This window comes from Lethenteron reissneri, unplaced genomic scaffold (assembly GCF_015708825.2).
Source record: "Lethenteron reissneri isolate LAM-NWPU_2019-01 unplaced genomic scaffold, ASM1570882v1 scaffold_623, whole genome shotgun sequence".
Taxonomy (NCBI): Eukaryota; Metazoa; Chordata; class Hyperoartia; order Petromyzontiformes; family Petromyzontidae; genus Lethenteron; species Lethenteron reissneri.
In genome coordinates, this window is record NW_026892145.1 from 22,255 (window position 1) to 36,314 (window position 14,060).

General features: G+C 49.3%; 1 pseudogene; it reads right to left on the reverse strand.

The window, feature by feature from the left end:
- Positions 1-212: 212 nt before the first annotated feature.
- LOC133339996 (dual specificity tyrosine-phosphorylation-regulated kinase 4-like) lies at positions 213-11,630 on the reverse strand (annotated as a pseudogene).
- Positions 11,631-14,060: the final 2,430 nt, after the last annotated feature.

Sequence of the window (14,060 nt, forward strand, 5' to 3'; positions counted from 1 at the left end):
CAGGGTGAGTGTGGTGGGTGCAGGGTATCACAGGGTGGGTGGATGCAGGGTGTGGGTGGTGGGTTCAGGGTGAGTGTGGTGGGTGCAGGGTGTGTGTGGTGGATGCGGGTTATCACTGACTGGGTGGGTGCAGGGTGTGTGTGGTGGGTGCAGGGTGAGTCTGGTGGGTGCAGGGTGAGTGTGGTGGATGCAGGGTGAGTGTGGTGGGTGCAGGGTGAGTGTGGTGGGTGCAGGGTATCACAGGGTGGGTGGGTGCAGGGTGAGTGTGGTGGATGCAGGGTGTGTGTGGTGGGTGCAGGGTATCACAGGGTGGTTGGGTGCAGGGTGAGTGTTTTGAGTGTGGTGAAAGTCGTCAGGGTTCACACCAATCCACCACCTCTACCACCCCTACTGTGCAGTGGACCGGCCACCACAAAGCAGCACACGTCGGAGGAGTGAGCGGATGGCTCTCCCTATGCGGGCCAGGCTCCCTTGCTTCCTCTTCTCCTGCTGTACCATCAACTCCTCCACCAGGGTCTCCTGTACCACCAACTCCTCCACCAGGGTCTCCTCAAGTACTACCAACTTCTCCACCAGAGTCTCCTGTACCACCAACTCCTCCACCAGCGTCTCCTCAAGTACCACCAACTCCTCCACCAGAGTCTCCTGTACCACCAACTCCTCCACCAGAGTCTCCTGTACCACCAACTCCTCCAACAGGGTCTCCTTCTGTATCTCCAACTCCTCCACCAGCGTCTCCTGTACCACAAACTCCTCCACTAGGGTCTCCTGTACCACCAACTCCTCTACCAGCGTCTCCTCAAGTACCACCAACTCCTCCACCAGAGTCTCCTGTACCACCAACTCCTCCACCAGAGTCTCCTGTACCACCAACTCCTCCACCAGCGTCTCCTGTACCACCAACTCCTCCACCAGAGTCTCCTGTACCACCACTCCTCCACCAGCGTCTCCTGTACCACCAACTCCTCCACCAGCGTCTCCTGTACCACCAACTCCTCCACCAGCGTCTCCTGTACCATCAACTCCTCCACCAGCGTCTCCTCAAGTACCACAAACTCCTCCACCAGCGTCTCCTCCTGTACCACCAACTCCTCCACCAGAGTCTCCTCTTGTACCACCAACTCCTCCACCAGAGTCTCCTCCTCCTCCAGCACCACCAGCTCCTCCACCATGGTCTCTTCTTCCTCCACAACCTTCAACTTCTCTTTAGAGGCCTGGGCGAGCAAGGAGGATGGGCGCTGTGCCGGCTCCACTCTGTGAAGAGATGCGCACGACACCGTTCCAACTTCCTGCTCCAGCAGAAATCAGTCCCCCCCATCCCCCCCATCGTCTATGGGTGGACTAACTGTGTGCCGCAGAAGATTAACCCAGCTAATTAACAGTGCCGCAATAATGCAGCATACCTTTGCCCACCGTGAGTCTGGTTACAAAATGGGCATTAGTCTGGCGGTGTCTCAGTGGATGAAGGGCAACTTGGGAAAGATGTTGCCGCTTCATTATCTGTCCTCACCCAGAAACCAATTATGGAAAAATAAATCCGTATATAACCGAATCTACACGTTCTCTTTGGCTGGAACTCACAGCCAGAGAGGACCTGGGTTTGATTCCCATACGTGGGCCACTTTTTCTGTGTGGAATGTGGAGTGTGTTCTACCAACCACCCTACCCTGCCTGCCCCCCCCCCCCCTGCATGGGTTCCCAGAATCAGAATCTTTCTTTAAACTGGATGAAGAGGAGTCTGATGAGCTATGAAGCTCTTCTTTCACAGATGTCCAGTCAAGTCACAGGGTCAGCAGGTTATAACAACAAACAAAACAAAAGGAGTCCAAAGTATACCAAAAAAAAGCGTATAAATACAAATGGCTTAAGTAAATAAAATCCTGTCAGTTTTTCAACACTAAATGCAAGCTTGTGCAACGCAGTGAAACAGCAACAAAAACAGCCTCACACCACACCAAGACAACACAATCCTTCAATAAAATTGCAAATTAAAATTTCACTTCCATTCCTCTGGGTTTGGCAACTGAACCCTCACAAACACGCTGTGCAACCAGTGTTGGATGGACATCTCCACCAGTGTTGTAAATTGAACCTCCAAATAACTCGATTGGGATCGTACAGTAGCAGTACATTTGTTCTGTACTGCAAAATACTTGGCAGGACCCTCCTGAAAAAAGTATTGAGACTGAGTGAGGCTATTGCTGGCTAAATAAGCGTAGAAGTAGTAGCAATGAAGATAACTAGATATTAAACACACACACACACAGGAGCAGAGTCGTCCCCCGGGTACGGTGTACAGGGGGTGACCACCCCGGGCCCCGCGCTTTGGGGGGCCCTGCGGTTCGATGTCACGGTGTCAGGCGTAATACTTCCGTTTAACACGTAGGCTATCGCTCCAGATTGGCTCACAAGTGATGACATCACATTTATCACTCTATTTAAGACCGAAAGAGGAGGATTTCTCCACGATTCGTAAGCCCACACGGTGTAACTTGCTCCAGGCCCCGCACCCCCCTATAGACTGCCATGACCACTGGACAAGCAGATGGTGGCTTACCGTCGCTCAGCAGCTCCAGAGTGCTTCACACTGCCAGGAGCAGCAGCGGTGGTGGTGGTGGCTTTGCTGGCCGTGGTGGTGCTGGTGGCCGCAGTCCGGAGCCAGTTATGAGCCAGCGCCTGCACTGGCGTCATACGACAATTCGGATCCCATCTGTTGAGAGATGCACGGGGGACACACGCGGCCACGTGGTGAGAGAGGCATGGTGAGAGCTTTGATGTTCCTTCCCTTCTCCCACGAGGTCCAGGAATGCACAGCAGCAGCGGAAGCCACAGTAGCAGTGGCAGTCCTCTAATGCCCAGCAGCGGCTTGGACAGACCTCCCACTCCTCTACAGAGGGCTAACTCCACAGAGGGCCAGTGGTACCGCTTATTGGCAGGTCCACTCAGCTCCACGTCTTCCTGGTGATCGGTGGAGAGCGGTCGCCAATCAATTGGAGAGGGGAATCCTCGTGGGGAGGGGGTGGGAGTGGTGGGTGGTTCTTACCGCAAACAGGAGCTGATGAATTCGACAAACTCCGGGTCATCGCTTTTGAGCACCCTGTGAAGTGGGAAGCTCCCCGGAACCCTTTTCTTGCTTGGGCAGAACATCTTCCCCCGATGGTCTGCAGGATCCATGCACAGCGGAAGAGACGAAGTCACCAACCACCACATCGCCCATCTACCCACTTACTGACCGATTCATCAACCCACTCATCCACCTACCCACCCATACACTCTTCCACCTACCCAATCGCTCACTCACCTATCCACCTACCCACTCACCCACCCACTCATCTACCCACCCACCCTCTCGCTGACCCACTCACCCAACCACTCACCCATTCGCCCAATTACCCAACAACCTACTCGCCTACTCACCCACATACCCATCCACTTGCCCACACACCCATTTACCCACCCACATACCCAAGTAATGTAAAATACAAAGACGCCCCCTCCAAAACAAAATAACAACAGCCTGAGGCCACTCCCTAAAACTGAATCCGGTCTGTCATTCACCCCACGCTTCAACTCACCAAAGAACTGCGTTCTGTCGGGTGCTCCATTCACCATGTACCTCGGAGGCATCCCCAGAATCTGCACATGGTTGACATGAAGACAAAGGTCACCCGTATAGCTTCGGCACACTGTCGGGACAAGTGCTGTTAGATCGAGTAGCAAAATTAGCAGCGTTTGTTGAGGGCCAGCACTGTGGCACAGAGAGACAGGAGTGGCGGCTGATTTCAGCCGCATCATCTCTCCATAACAAAAAGGCTCAGTCCCTTTTACACGCACCTTTACATCATCCGCACCTAGTTTACACAACAGAGGCTCATTCCTAACAGCGTGCTTCAGCCGCACCGAACCTCACAAAAATAATATTCAGGGCCTACCTTGGCTCCTCCCACCCTCAACCAGTATATATATACAAGGACTGTTTCTTGGAATTTCTCTCACTTGATACAGCTATCGTGCTGTGAATGTTCCACCTGAAGATGGAGGCTTGTGTTGCCTCTGAAACTTCGTGATTTTTATTTTATTTTTATTTTACTTTTATAAATTTTTTCATTTTTTACCTACGTGACTTTACCGAAAAAACCTAAGAATATGAATCCTTGCAGTCACGAAAGCTTCAAATCTAGAATTGACCCAGATACTTTACACACTCCACCAGGTACTCAGTTGAGGCTGTCTCGAACTAGAGGAGGCCCAGGACCAGTTCAGACAATCGTCACTGGTGTTGCCCATGAGCTGGAATCAACCTCAGTTTCTAGCACAGCAGGCTGACCGCTACACTACCGCTCCCCCACACAAACAAGACACACACGTGTACACGCAACATACGACGGCCGTTATTCACAGATCACCAATTGGCCACCCCCCCTCCTCCCACCCCCATAGCCCACGACTCCAAGGAAAGAGAGGGGGATCACGAGCGGACAGACGCCGTGTGGGAAATACCTCTATGCAGCGCGGGAGGTGATCTTCGTGGCTGTTGGACCGGAATAATTCCCTGCCCGTCGCCAACTCAGCCACCGTGCAGCCCAGCGCCCACATATCCACTCCACATGTCAAGCTATAGCCCAGCAACAGCTCCGGAGCCAAGTATTCTAGGGTGCCACCAACATTCATAGCTGTACAAAAATCACAAGGACAACAAACATATGTGCGTGTGTACACACTGTGTCTTAAACAGCATCATCATCATGCACATAAACAGTCACATGTACAGACACTAAGATACTCACACACAGACACACTCAGACAGACACTGACATATAGACACTCACACGGACGCAGAGAGACCCATGCACAAAGACAGCCATACAGACACCCACACGCAGACACTCACACACCCAGGTGAGGTCACTCACGTTGACTTTCCACGAAAAAGCTCGTGCCAAAGTCCGTGATCCTCACGGTGCCAGTCACGGTGTCTTTGACGAGAACATTTTCCTGGAGGATGGGTAGAATGAATTCAAGCTCAGAGGTTATGCCGATATCATTCAGCCAGCAGTGGATCAATCACATACCACGACACACGCTAAACAGGGGAACTAGATGAGGCATAGCCTTGTCGACAAGCGTCAGTCAAGTGCAATATTCACTGTTTTCTGACAGCTGTCACTGGGGGGTGCCCCTTTCAAATATGTCAAAATTGTAGATGTGAGTAGAGGCGTGTCACGTTCAAAGCACTCTCAGGCACCATCAAAGTGAAGGGGGGTGGCTCTATTGACAACCGATTGCCGTTGCTCCAACAGGAGAGCTGCATGGAGCTCACAGCTGGATGAGTGCCCGTTAACGAGTTACAGACAAAAAGCCACACACAAGAGAGTGCACGGATTCTGTGACGCTTTCCACTGGACCTTTGTCTTAGGCCTTTTATCAATTTGCAAATTGGAATTCGATAACGAACAGTTGTCAGGCCAAAATGCACATTTCGCACGTTTTGAAAATTGTTATTTTTGACTCCGTTTCATGTCTCCCAGGGTTTGGGGCAATGCTGATCAACGTTACCGGTTTTCTCCCTGGTGAGTCCCCAAGAGCGACACGACTCTACACTATAGTTAAATTCATACCAGATCACATTCACCAGAGGAGCATGGCCCTGCCTCCTTCCAGTGAGATGGGCAGAGCTTACATATCGACCTTGTGACCAACATGGCCGGTTTTCTCTGTGGAACGAGTCCTCAATAAAGATACACCTCTGCAATCTTAATTTGTAGCTTTCGTGACTGCAGGAATTACTCTTTGGTTCTTTCGGTAAAGTCACATACAAAGCTTGCGTACTTTGTCACCCGTTGTCCTACTCATTGACATGCTAATTTTTTCTCTAACCCCTCCCTCTCTCCGCCCCCACCCCCCTCTCTCTATTTAAGGCCTCGTCACAGAAACGTTCTCTCTCTGTGTGCCGATGTGTGTTCTCTCTATGTATCTTTGCGATGTCTGTCTGCTTATATGTCTGTCTATAGTTTGGTGGTTAGATTTGTGTTGCTATTTCTTTTATACCTGATGACGATTGCTTGTGTTGCAATCGAAACGTCGTATGCTATTATTTTATTTCTTATTTTATCTTTATACGTGACTTTACCGAAAGAACCAAAGAGTGATACACCTCTGCACCAAATTGAAAGCTGAACGCTGTGTCCACTCACAGGCTTGATGTCCGCGTGGACGATTTTCCTGGAATTGATGTGGCGCAAGAACTTGAGGATGCCCCTGGTGTAGGTTTTCACCATCGCCATGTCCAACCGCCGGAGCCCCGCATTCCTAATCACTTCATGAAGGCTCTCCCTGTGAGAGAGGCAGAAGCAGCAACAAAAACACGGCATCAGTACCATCCCCTACAATGCTGCACTGATTCTGATAACGATAATCACGTTCATATTGTACGTTCACGTGCACGTTTATGACCAATATTAAGAGTTATAGTTCCGTGTGGGTTGAGGTCGTCAATTTGCCCATAAACCAAATCAGTTGGCATATCTGCCCACTTGACAACTTGATTTCATTGGCTTTGTTGCCGGGTAGTGGAGGGTTATCCATTGGGAGAAGATAAAAACTCAACACAGCGATTTTCGCCGAGAGGCACAAGCATCACCACTGCCATGCAGCCACCCTGCTGATTGAGTGGAGGCGTGGGTCGGTGAAAGTGGCAGGGCTAATGGAGGAAAGACAAGTGGCCTCCAATGCACCCGTGGCACATGGCAGCTCCACAGGATTACAATGCATGGGTGGTGGCGTGGGCATCTCAACATTAACAGCTTACTCTTTGGTTCTTTCGGTAAAGTCACGTATAAAGATAAAATAATAAATGTAATAATAGCATACTACGACGTTTCGATTGCAACACAAGCAATTATCATCAGGTATAAATGAAATGAAATAGCAACAAAAATCTAACCAGAAAACTATAGACAGACATATAAGCAGACAGATATCACCAAAATACATATGGTTGTCTATAGTTTTATGGTTAGATTTTTGTTGCTATTTCATTTATACCTGATGATGATTGCTTGTGTTGCAATCAAAACGTCGTAGTATGCTATTTAATTTATTATTTTATCTTTATACGTGACTTTACCGAAAGAACCAAAGAGTAATTCCTGCAGTCACGAAAGCTCCAAAATTAAGAATTAACAGCTTGCCGCGGTGGCGAGATGACATCTCCCCCGCCTGGTATGGAGGAGGTCCTAGGTTTGATCCCGACCGTGATGCCTGTAGATTTGGAGATTGCATGTTCTCCCCATGGGCATGTGAATTTTTCTGTGGGTCCACTGGTTTTCCCTTCCACATTAATAATCAAAATGCTACTTTTAGATTTAAAGCTTTCGTGACTGCAGGGATTCATCTTCTTGGTTCTTTCGGTAAAGTCACGTAGAATGGAAATAATAAAATAATAAAAATAAAACATAATAAAATAATTCTCACAACGTTTCGGTCACAACGCAAGCAGCCGTCATCAGGTGAAGAACAGGTCTGTCGGGGAGACAGAGTCTGTCTACGTGACTTTACCGAAAGAACCAAGAAGAAAAATGCTACTTTGATAAGCTTTTATTTGTGGTCTGGTCGCTTCTAAAAAATAACGAAAGTTTGTTTAAGTTAGTTAACCACGTTATTGGCGGAGGGGGGGGGGGGCATGCAGTACATACTTCAACAGCTCCATGACGATACAGTAGTGTCCTCTGAAATGAAATATGTTCAGGACTTTGATGACGTTGAAATCTTCATCACTGCCCTCGTCCTGAAGTTCCAGAGCTATCTGGAGCTCCATCTTCTGGTATGTTTCCTGCTTGGAGCTGCACAGAGGAAGTCCACAAATGAAGAGCCTACATTTGCTTAAGGGATATCCAGAGCCAAATGAAATTCTGAATAAAATAATTTAATATGAATTCACCAGGTCTAACAGCACCAGGAGTTCCAGTAGCACACTCGACTATCATTGGTGAGGAGCTCCCACAGAGGGAGCAGGAGCCGACGTAGGGCACCCAATAGGATTTGGAAGTGAAGAGCCATTCAAATCGGATTGGTCATTTGAGAAATCTAAATGCAAACGCATGTTAACACAACGCATTCTCACTTCAATATGCCTCTTCCATTCGGGCACACTTTTCGCATAACGCGGAATGTGCCCGTAATAACACGAACGCGCCCATTGCAACACGGAACGCTTCTCGTTATAACGTAGAACACGCCTGTTAAAGCACGGAACACGCCCGTTATAACACGATCTGTGAGTAGTCGACAACAAACTACTTTCTTGAGCTGCAATGATACATTACTCGCAATGATAAAGTAACGTGACAGCATACCCTCAGTCATTGGTCTCGTCATCTCAAGGTGTATGAGTGCATTGTATCTCGCCAAACATTATTATTACATTATTTATGGGGAAATTACTTTCGCTCAATACTTTTTTTGCTGAACGCGGAACTTTTCAGGAATGTATCTACAGCATTAAATGAGGAATTCCCGTAATGTGCACGTAATCTTTCAGCAATGGGATGTTTTGCCCCAATATTAGTTTACTCTGTGTGTGTGTATATTAAGCTTTAGGGAGGAAAAATCTGAGAACCCAGAAGGAACTGATGCAGAACAGGGGTAGAACATGCAGACTCCATACAGGAGGGCACCCGAATCAGGAGTCGAACCCAGGCTCCCCTTCTCGCTTTGATGCACGATTGTCACCGCTGCATCGCACGGCTGCCCGTGGCAACGGACTTAACAACAACATCGGCCTCATGACGGTGCGGCTCTGAAGTCTTACCTCGATGGTGACACCAGGATCTTGATGGCCACCAGGATGTTTCTTTTGTGATCAAGGCATTGGATCACCTGGCCTTGACCTCCTTCTCCAATCTTCTTCAGCACCTCATAGCGATAGCGGAGGTGCTCATGCCGGAACTGCACAAAAGGTACAATCATTTAAAGTGAATATAATTAAAATCACAAAATTTAAGAAGCGAGAATGTATATTCTTTGGGTCTTTTGGTAAAGTCACGTACATAGATTCAAAGAAAATAACAAAAAACTAAAAACAATCAAAGGGTTGCCGGGTGAAAATTATCATGTTAATGACAGATTAGTATGTTCATGGAATATCGCAGAGCTGCAACCGAGAGGTCGACACGCAAAGTGGCTGTGTTAGTGTGAAAGCGCAAGTTTGAAATGGGCATAAAGCACGACTATCATCAGAAGGTGGTAGGATGGGAAGATCATAGCCAATTGTGACTTAAACAGGTTGGTAATGTCCTTCCAATGATTACTCAGTTTGTACCCATCTTCTTGGTTTAAATTGTGTCTGTGTCAATAAAAATGGATGGCTTCATGAAGTAATCTTTGTTGATAGCCAGTGGGCTTGCAAAGTACCTTCGTCTTGGAGAAATAAATTTCGTGTGAGACCACCGCATTAAAACAATGATCAGCCACGGCTGAGGTATTGGTCCTACCGTGTTTCAGATCCTACCTAGTTTCAGATTTGACTTATGTTCACGAACATCAGTCAGATCTGAAACTGTCGGGTTGGCTGCCCACCACTTGCATTAATATTGGCTGCTGACATTTGGGCAATGCCCATTTCAAACCCTAATAAACAGTTTCCCTTTGTAAGCTAACCCCCCTTTTCCTGAAGACGACCGATTGTGTTGCGATTGAAACGTAGTTTTAGTTTTTGGTTATTTTCTTTGAACCTATCTACGTGACTTTACCGAAAGACCCAAAAAATATGAATTCTTGCAGTCACGAAAGCTTTAAGTCAAGACTTAAGTGAGAATGTCATTTTCTAATGTATTTTCTGTAATGATTACGCTTTCTAAAATCTGTCGTTGTGGAATGTTCTGATGTTTGCTGGCTCAGTCTCCCTTCAAAATAGAGCTTCTTAGCTGAATGGGCTTTACTCGCGATAAAAAATTCTGATTCTGAAGTGCATTGGTGTGTGTGATAGCCCTGGTTGGTACTTCAGGTGCAATAACAAGAAGCCACAAACCCCGCTACCGATGGGCCCTGTGACCGCCCTCACAACTGGTGTTTTGTTGCGAGCCTCACCAGAATGTAATTTCGTTCTTGGTCGTCGTATCCATCATTGTTGCATCCCTCAGATTTGTTGCAAAGTGCAAAGTACCACACTTCCTGCATGGCTGCGAGTTCTAGCTTCTCACGGTGGGTCAAGTGAGGGCCAAAGAGAGCCATGATTTCTGCAGACATGAGAATAACAACAACATCTGTGTGATCCCAAAGTTGAGCAATTTGTAGGAAAATATTACAGGATTGGGATGTTTTGGCCAATACCAGTTATGTCTGTATGTATGTTCAACTTCTTTTGCACCGTACTTAGCCAATTTTGCCAAATGGAAGGACATTAAACTAAACATGAAACGTCCTAAAGAAAGTAGTTTTCAATCTAGATGATTTAAAAGTGTATAGCTCCAGTGGCTTCCTAATATCGGAAGTGCATCTGAAAGCGTGTGATGTGCTGAGGCCAGAGCACAGATAATCATCCCCATGCAACATGGCCACCATGATGCAGTCCCCCATGCAACATGGCTACCATTAAGTCCCGCATGCAACACTGCCAACATGAAGTCCCTCATGCAACGTGGCCACCTGGATATCACCCATGCATCATGGCCGCTATGAAATCTCCAATGCATCACGGCCACTGTGACATCCACCATGTAACATGGCCATTGTGATGTTCCACCATTCACCATGGCCCTCTGTGACGTCCCTCATTACTGTTCTTACCTTGCGGTGATTTGTTGCAGATGGAGGCGGTGCCCTCTGAGGACAGCGCACTCCACGTGGTGCAAGATTCGCCCTTACTCCTCGCCTCTCTAGCTCGGCTCATCTACACACACACAAAGACAAAGGTCCACCACGTAAACTTTAGCAAGATGTTGAGGAAAGTGCAGGAGGCGAGCACTGAGCCAGGATCTCTGAGATCCTGGGCTCCACAAACAGGAGGGTCCTGCCAAGATGTTGTGTCAGTTCTCAGCGTTGGGATATTTGGCCAATATCTGATGTCACACTTGGGTATTACAATGAGACACGTGTGGATTTAGAGGACACACACAGGTTAATGGCATCCTTCAAACTGTTAAGAGAAGAGGGGCCTGGGCCAGGACATGCCACGGCCAGGAGGAACAACGATGGCCGATGGTCAAGAAGAATAACGGAGCTGCAGCCAAGTATCGGAGCACGTTTGAGAGGACAGCTTCCAGAAAGATGGAGTGACAAAATCGGTGCTTGGTGGATTATGCCATTGCAGGATCGTGAGGGGTAGCAGGAACTCAGGGAAGGAGGCCTTCATCCAGTAGTGGATAATAAAAGTACTGTAGATTATTCACGTGTAGACAGGCAGGTACACAGACAGGATCTCGGGGGAGATACTCTGATAGATGCACACACACTCAGGCAGGCAAGTCGATGTACACTCAGGTATATGGATAGCGACAGGTAGCCACACTCAGAGTGGAGAGCACACGTCCATCAATACTTCACCACACGAGTCGAAGAGCCACACGTACCTCCATGGTAGCAACTTGCAGAGCAGGGTGCACAGATCTCACAGCGTCTCTCGCACAGTCCGGGTCTCTGCGTGCGGAGCAGGAGACGAAGGCGAGGATCACAAAGAGTCGAGGGGGAGTGAGGGCTTCCAGATCTCAACACGAGTCAAGTCACAACGCGGGCTTACATCCTCACCATGAACCCACATCATCAACACAGACTCACATCATCACCACTCACTCACAAGACGAAATACAAAAACAACAACAACCGACATTCGCCACTAAGTAGGGGTGATGACACCACGGCGTCTGTACCGGGCCAGGTGCACTTTTAGTCCACGTGAAGTGTCGAAGGCTGACAAGACGTCACGGGATAGACCCAGGTTCCAAAGGTTGGCTGAGATGACTGGCAGATACACCAGCTGTATCCCCAACTGTGCCAACTTGTTGAATTTTATCCGCTACTCGCTGTGAGCGTCACTCCTCTGTCCTCAGTTGTTGTTGGAAGGCGACTGCCTCCTACTGCCCGTGGGATCCTTCACGAGCTTCCTCGTGAAGGATGCTATCCACACCGCTGATACCAGTCTTCTGCAAGTCCACTCAGCTCCACATCCTCCCATACAGCATCAGTCCATATTTTTTGACAGCCCATGTCGTGCCCGTTTAACCTCCTTTATGCAACCAAAATAAACTGCTTGGGTATGCGGTCTACAAGACCCAGCCAATGCAGCCTTGCCTGCTGGAGGAGCTTACTGGTGGGAATGTCTCCAGATCTTTCAAGCATTTGTGAGCCCCTCACACAATCCAGCCTGGTTAAACCCAGGATGGATCGTACAATCAACACCACCATCAACACCACCAACACCAACAATACCACCACCAACAACAACAACAAGACTATCACCACCATCAACACCATAACCAAAACATCACCAACACCACCCCCATCAACATCACCTCCATCAACACCACTAACACTACCACAACCAACACCACCACCAAGACCACCACCACCAACACGACCACCAACAACACCACAATCAACAACACCACAATCAACAACACCACCATCAACACCACCACCATCAACACCACCAACACCAACAATACCACCACCATCAACACCACCAACACCACCACCAAGACCACCACCAACACAACAACCACCAACACCACAATCAACAACACCACCATCAACACCACCATCAACACCACCAACACTAACAATAAAACCACCATCAACATCACCACCACCAACACCACCACGAAGAACACCAACACCACCACCACCAACAACACCACCATCACAAACACACCAACACCACCACCATAACCACCAACAACACCACCATCACAAACAACACCACCAAGACCACCACCATCAACACCACCAATACCACCACCATCAACACCAACAACACCACCACCACTAACAACAAAGATAAAGATCCCCCTTATAGCTGAAATAGACTGTTGGGGCAAGTGCTGTTAGCCAGCAGTACCTATGAAGGGCAGAACGGCACACGAGGGGGTGGGTGGCCAGCACCACGCCCGGCCGCCTTTGTCTCCCTAGTGGCGATGTTTACACACACACAGACTCACACACACACACAGACTCACACACACACACAGACTCACACACACACAGACTCACACACACACAGACTCACACACACACAGACTCACACACACACAGACTCACACACACACAGACTCACACACACACAGACTCACACACACACAGACTCACACACACACAGACTCTCACACACACAGACTCTCACACACACAGACTCACACACACACAGACTCACACACACACAGACTCACACACAGAGACTCACACACACACAGACTCACACACACACACAGACTTACACACACAGACTCACACACACACAGACTCACACACACACAGACTCACACACACACAGACTCACACACACAGAGACTCACACACACACAGACTCACACAGACTCACACACACACAGACTCACACCATTTCTCACCTTCGCCAGATGCTCCCCCCGACTCTCTAACGGACAAACTGCCTGAGGGAGACACGAGGGGGCGGTACCAAGTGACCACGCCCACTATGACGTCGCAGACCTAAGCCCCTCCCACCCACCGGAGCTCCTCCCCCCACCGGAGCCCCTCCCCCTCAGCGGAGCTCCTCCCCCCACCGGAGCCCCTCCCCCCCATGCCCAACCCCTCGCCCCGCCCCTTCACCCCCCTCGCCCCGCCCCTCCCCCCGCTGCTACTTCCGCTGAGGCCGGGGCGAGTGGAGGCGGCGCTGTGCATTGTGGGTGGCGAGCGGACGGTTTGGATTCCCGCTCGCGGCCACCGTCGGCGGCTCGCTGGCTGGGCCTCCTCTAGGTCGACTCAGCCCGAACAAGGCGAGCACCTTGCACGCTGTGGACGCAGCAGCAGCAGCAGTGGCGGTGGTGGGGGGGGGGGGGCAGAGGAGGCGCCTGCTGAGTTAACGGCCCTGCTGCTGCTGCTGATGATGA